Raw genomic sequence first — 7,619 nt, 5'->3', positions numbered from 1 at the left:
TTCTCCATCCTACATTGCCACTCACTGCCTATCCTATTTCAGACACTCCGATTCACACCACCCCGTGATGTTTTTCTCACTCCTACTAGTGAATGTAATGTAACACACACCCATACAAGGCGCACCACCCCGTGATGTTTTTCTCACTCCTACTAGTGAATGTAATGTAACACACACCCATACAATGCACACCACCTCGCGATGTTTTTCAGAAACCTATCATACATTGCCACTGCATGTTCCCTGACCTCCTCATGCTGACCACCCCGCGGTGCTTTTCTCCATCCTACATTTCCACTCACTGCCTATCCTAATTCAGACACTCCGATTCACACCACCCTGTGATGTTTTTCTCACTCCTACTAGTGAATGTAATGTAACACACACCCATACAATGCGCACCACCCCGCGATGTTTTTCAGAAACCTATCCTACATTGCCACTGCATGTTCCCTGACCTCCCCATGCTGACCACCCCGCGGTGCTTTTCTCCATCCTACATTGCCACTCACTGCCTATCCTAATTCAGACGCTCCGATTCACACCACGCCGTGATGTTTTTCTCACTCCTACTAGTGAATGTAATGTAACACACACCCATACAATGCGCACCACCCCGCGATGTTTTTCAGAAACCTATCCTACATTGCCACTGCATGTTCCCTGACCTCCCCATGCTGACCACCCCGCGGTGCTTCTCTCCATCCTACATTGCCACTCACTGCCTATCCTAATTCAGAACCTCCGATTCACACCACCCCGTGATGTTTTTCTCACTCCTACTAGTGAATGTAATGTAACACACACCCATACAATGCGCACCACCCCGCGATGTTTTTCAGAAACCTATCCTACATTGCCACTGCATGTTCCCTGACCTCCCCATGCTGACCACCCCGCGGTGCTTCTCTCCATCCTACATTGCCACTCACTGCCTATCCTAATTCAGACCCTCCGATTCACACCACCCCGTGATGTTTTTCTCACTCCTCTTAGTGAATGTAATGTAACACACACCCATACAATGCGCACCACCCCGCGATGTTTTTCTCACTCCTACTAGTGAATGTAATGTAACACACACCCATACAATGCGTTCCACCCCGCGATGTTTTTCAGAAACCTATCCTACATTGACACTGCGTGTTCCCTGAGCTCCCCATGCTGACCACCCCGCGGTGCTTTTCTCCATCCTACATTGCCACTCACTGCCTATCCTAATTCAGACCCTCCGGTTCACACCACCCCGTGATGTTTTTCTCACTCCGACTAGTGAATGTAATGTAACACACACCCATACAATGCGCACCACCCCGTGATGTTTTTCTCACTCCTACTAGTGAATGTAATGTAACACACACCCATACAATGCACACCACCTCGCGATGTTTTTCAGAAACCTATCCTACATTGCCACTGCATGTTCCCTGACCTCCTCATGCTGACCACCCCGCGGTGCTTTTCTCCATCCTACATTGCCACTCAGGGCCTATCCTAATTCAGACACTCCGATTCACACCACCCCGTGATGTTTTTCTCACTCCTACTAGTGAATGTAATGTAACACACACCCATACAATGCGCACCACCCCGTGATGTTTTTCTCACTCATACTAGTGAATGTAATGTAACACACACCCATACAATGCGCACCACCCCGTGATGTTTTTCTCACTCCTACTAGTGTATGTAAGGTAACACACACCCATGCAATGCGCACCACCCCGTGATGTTTTTCTCACTCCTACTTGTGAATGTAATGTAACACACACCCATACAATGCGCACCACCCCGCGATGTTTTTCAGAAACCTATCCTACATTGCCATTGCATGTTCCCTGACCTCCCCATGCTGACCACCCCGCGGTGCTTTTCTCCATCCTACATTGCCACTCACTGCCTATCCTATTTCAGACCCTCCGATTCACACCACCCCGTGATGTTTTTCTCACTCCTACTAGTGAATGTAATGTAACACACACCCATACAAGGCGCACCACCCCGTGATGTTTTTCTCACTCCTCCTAGTGAATGTAATGTAACACACACCCATACAATGCGCACCACCCCGCGATGTTTTTCTCACTCCTACTAGTGAATGTAATGTAACACACACCCATACAATGCGTACCACCCCACGATGTTTTTCAGAAACCTATCCTACATTGACACTGCGTGTTCCCTGAGCTCCCCATGCTGACCACCCCGCGGTGCTTTTCTCCATCCTACATTGCCACTCACTGCCTATCCTAATTCAGACCCTCCGGTTCACACCACCCCGTGATGTTTTTCTCACTCCTACTAGTGAATGTAATGTAACACACACCCATACAATGCGCACCACCCCGTGATGTTTTTCTCACTCCTACTAGTGAATGTAATGTAACACACACCCATACAATGCACACCACCTCGCGATGTTTTTCAGAAACCTATCCTACATTGCCACTGCATGTTCCCTGACCTCCTCATGCTGACCACCCCGCGGTGCTTTTCTCCATCCTACATTGCCACTCACTGCCTATCCTAATTCAGACACTCCGATTCACACCACCCCGTGATGTTTTTCTCACTCCTACTAGTGAATGTAATGTAACACACACCCATACAATGCGCACCACCCCGTGATGTTTTTCAGAAAACTATCCTACATTGCCCTGCATGTTCCCTGACCTCCCCATGCTGACCACCCCGCTGTGCTTTTCTCCATCCTACATTGCCACTCACTGCCTATCCTAATTCAGACCCTCCGATTCGCACCACCCCGTGATGTTTTTCTCACTCCTACTAGTGAATGTAATGTAACACACACGCATACAATTCGCAGCACCCCGTAATGTTTTTCTCTCTCCTTCTAGTGAATGTAATGTAACACACACCCATACAATGCGCACCACCCCTTCATGTTTTTCAGAAACCTATCCTACATTGCCCTGCATGTTCCCTGACCACCCCATGCTGACCACCCCGCGGTGCTTTTATCCATCCTACATTGCCACTCACTGCCTATCCTAATTCAGACCCTCCGATTCACACCACCCCGTGATGTTTTTCTCACTCCTACTAGTGAATGTAATGTAACACACACCCATACAATGCGCACCACCCCGCGATGTTTTTCAAATACCTATCCTACATTGCCACTGCATGTTCCCTGACCTCCACATGCTGACTACCCCGCGGTGCTTTTCTCCATCCTACATTGCCACTCACTGCCTATCCTAATTCAGAACCTCCGATTCACACCACCCCGTGATGTTTTTCTCACTCCTACTAGTGAATGTAATGTAACACACACCCATACAATGAGCACTACCCCGTGATGTTTTTCTCACTCCTACTAGTGTATGTAATGTAACACACACCCATACAATGCGCACCACCCCGCGATGTTTTTCAGAAACCTATCCTACATTGCCACTGCATGTTCCCTGACCTCCCCATGCTGACCACCCCGCGGTGCTTTTCTCCATCCTACATTGCCACTCACTGCCTATCCTAATTCAGACCCTCCGATTCACACCACCCCGTGATGTTTTTCTCACTCCTACTAGTGAATGTAATGTAACACACACCCATCCAATGCGCACCACCCCGTGATGATTTTCTCACTCCTACTAGTGGAAGTAATGTAACACACACCCATACAATGCGCACCACCCCGTGATGTTTTTCTCACTCCTACTAGTGAATGTAATGTAACACACATCCATACAATGCACACCACCCCGCGATGTTTTTCAGAAACCTATCCTACATTGCCACTGCATGTTCCCTGACCTCCCCATGCTGACCACACCGCGGTGCTTTTCTCCATCCTACATTGCCACTCACTGCTTATGCTAATTCAGAACCTCCGATTCACACCACCCTGCGATGTTTTTCTCACTCCTACTAGTGAATGTAATGTAACACACACCCATACAATGCGCTCCACCCCGTGATGTTTTTCTCACTGCTACTAGTGAATGTCATTTAACACACACCCATAATGCGCACCACCACGCGATGTTTTTCAGAAACCTATCCTACATTGCCACTGCATGTTCCCTGACCTCCCCATGCTGACCACCCCGCAGTGCTTTTCTCCATCCTACATTGCCACTCACTGCCTATCCTAATTCAGACACTCCGATTCACACCACACCGTGATGTTTTTCACACTCATACTAGTGAATGTAATGTAACATACACCCATACAATGGGCACCACCCCGTGATGTTTTTCTCACTCGTACTAGTGAATGTAATGTAACACACACCCATACAATGCGCACCGCCCCGTGATGTTTTTCTCACTCCTACTAGTGAATGTAATGTAACACACACCCATACAATGCGCACCACCCCGCGATGTTTTTCAGAAACCTATCCTACATTGCCACTGCATGTTCCCTGACCTCCCCATGCTCACCAACCCGCGGTGCTTTTCACCATCCTACATTGCCACTCACTGCCTATCCTAATTCAGACCCTCCGATTCACACCACCCCGTGATGTTTTTCTCACTCATACTAGTGAAAGTAATGTAACACACACCCATACAATGCGCACCACCCCGTGATGTTTTTCTCACTCCTACTAGTGAATGTAATGTAACACACACCCATACAATGCGCACCACCCCGCGATAATTTTCAGAAACCTATCTTACATTGCCACTGCATGTTCCCTGACCTCCCCATGCTGACCACCCCTCGGTGCTTTTCTCCATCCTACAAGGCCACTCACTGCCTATCCTAATTCCGACCCTACTATTCACACCACCCCGTGATGTTTTTCTCACTCCTAATAGTGAATGTAATGTAACACACAGCCATACAATGCGCACCACCCCGTGATGTTTTTCTGACTCCTACTAGTGAATGTAATGTAACACACACCCATACAATGCGCACCACCCCGTGATGTTTTTCTCACTCCTACTAGTGTATGTAAGGTAACACACACCCATGCAATGCGCACCACCCCGTGATGTTTTTCTCACTCCTACTTGTGAATGTAATGTAACACACACCCATAAAATGCGCACCACCCCGCGATGTTTTTCAGAAACCTATCCTACATTGCCACTGCATGTTGCCTGACCTCCCCATGCTGACCACCCCGCGGTGCTTTTCTCCATCCTACATTGCCACTCACTGCCTATCCTATTTCAGACCCTCCGATTCACACCACCCCGTGATGTTTTTCTCACTCCTACTAGTGAATGTAATGTAACACACACCCATACAAGGCGCACCACCCCGTGATGTTTTTCTCACTCCTACTAGTGAATGTAATGTAACACACACCCATACAATGCACACCACCTCGCGATGTTTTTCAGAAACCTATCCTACATTGCCACTGCATGTTCCCTGACCTCCTCATGCTGACCACCCCGCGGTGCTTTTCTCCATCCTACATTGCCACTCACTGCCTATCCTAATTCAGACACTCCGATTCACACCACCCTGTGATGTTTTTCTCACTCCTACTAGTGAATGTAATGTAACACACACCCATACAATGCGCACCACCCCGCGATGTTTTTCAGAAACCTATCCTACATTGCCACTGCATGTTCCCTGACCTCCCCATGCTGACCACCCCGCGGTGCTTTTCTCCATCCTACATTGCCACTCACTGCCTATCCTAATTCAGACCCTCCGATTCACACCACCCCGTGATGTTTTTCTCACTCCTACTAGTGAATGTAATGTAACACACACCCATCCAATGCGCACCACCCCGTGATGATTTTCTCACTCCTACTAGTGGATGTAATGTAACCCACACCCATACAATGCGCACCACCCCGTGATGTTTTTCTCACTCCTACTAGTGAATGTAATGTAACACACATCCATACAATGCGCACCACCCCGCGATGTTTTTCAGAAACCTATCCTACATTGCCACTGCATGTTCCCTGACCTCCTCATGCTGACCAACCCGCGGTGCTTTTCTCCATCCTACATTGCCACTCACTGCCTATCCTAATTCAGACACTCCGATTCACACCACCCCGTGATGTTTTTCTCACTCCTACTAGTGAATGTAATGTAACACACACCCATACAATGCGCACCACCCCGCGATGTTTTTCAGAAACCTATCCTACATTGCCACTGCATGTTCCCTGACCTCCCCATGCTGACCACCCCGCGGTGCTTTTCTCCATCCTACATTGCCACTCACTGCCTATCCTAATTCAGACGCTCCGATTCACACCACGCCGTGATGTTTTTCTCACTCCTACTAGTGAATGTAATGTAACACACACCCATACAATGCGCACCACCCCACGATGTTTTTCAAATACCTATCCTACATTGCCACTGCATGTTCCCTGACCTCCACATGCTGACCACCCCGCGGTGCTTTTCTCCATCCTACATTGCCACTCACTGCCTATCCTAATTCAGAACCTCCGATTCACACCACCCCGTGATGTTTTTCTCACTCCTACTAGTGAATGTAATGTAACACACACCCATACAATGCGCACCACCCCGCGATGTTTTTCAGAAACCTATCCTACATTGCCACTGCATGTTCCCTGACCTCCCCATGCTGACCACCCCGCGGTGCTTCTCTCCATCCTACATTGCCACTCACTGCCTATCCTAATTCAGACCCTCCGATTCACACCACCCCGTGATGTTTTTCTCACTCCTCCTAGTGAATGTAATGTAACACACACCCATACAATGCGCACCACCCCACGATGTTTTTCTCACTCCTACTAGTGAATGTAATGTAACACACACCCATACAATGCGTACCACCCCGCGATGTTTTTCAGAAACCTATCCTACATTGACACTGCGTGTTCCCTGAGCTCCCCATGCTGACCACCCCGCGGTGCTTTTCTCCATCCTACATTGCCACTCACTGCCTATCCTAATTCAGACCCTCCGGTTCACACCACCCCGTGATGTTTTTCTCACTCCTACTAGTGAATGTAATGTAACACACACCCATACAATGCGCACCACCCCGTGATGTTTTTCTCACTCCTACTAGTGAATGTAATGTAACACACACCCATACAATGCACACCACCTCGCGATGTTTTTCAGAAACCTATCCTACATTGCCACTGCATGTTCCCTGACCTCCTCATGCTGACCACCCCTCGGTGCTTTTCTCCATCCTACATTGCCACTCACTGCCTATCCTAATTCAGACACTCCGATTCACACCACCCCGTGATGTTTTTCTCACTCCTACTAGTGAATGTAATGTAACACACACCCTTACAATGCGCACCACCCCTTCATGTTTTTCAGAAACCTATCCTACATTGCCCTGCATGTTCCCTGACCTCCCCATGCTGACCACCCCGCGGTGCTTTTCTCCATCCTACATTGCCACTCACTGCCTATCCTAATTCAGACCCTCCGATTCACACCACCCCGTGATGTTTTTCTCACTCCTACTAGTGAATGTAATGTAACACACACCCATACAATGCGCACCACCCCGCGAAGTTTTTAAAATACCTATCCTACATTGCCACTGCATGTTCCCTGACCTCCACATGCTGACTACCCCGCGGTGCTTTTCTCCATCCTACATTGCCACACACTGCCTATCCTAATTCAGAACCTCCGATTCACACCACCCCGTGAT

This window comes from Cavia porcellus, unplaced genomic scaffold, assembly GCF_034190915.1.
Source record: "Cavia porcellus strain 051 isolate PalLab524CR breed Dunkin Hartley unplaced genomic scaffold, mCavPor4.1 scaffold_57, whole genome shotgun sequence".
In the NCBI taxonomy this organism is placed as follows: Eukaryota; Metazoa; Chordata; class Mammalia; order Rodentia; family Caviidae; genus Cavia; species Cavia porcellus.
The sequence above is the reverse complement of the archived record's forward strand: the minus strand, read 5'-3'. Positions refer to the sequence as shown.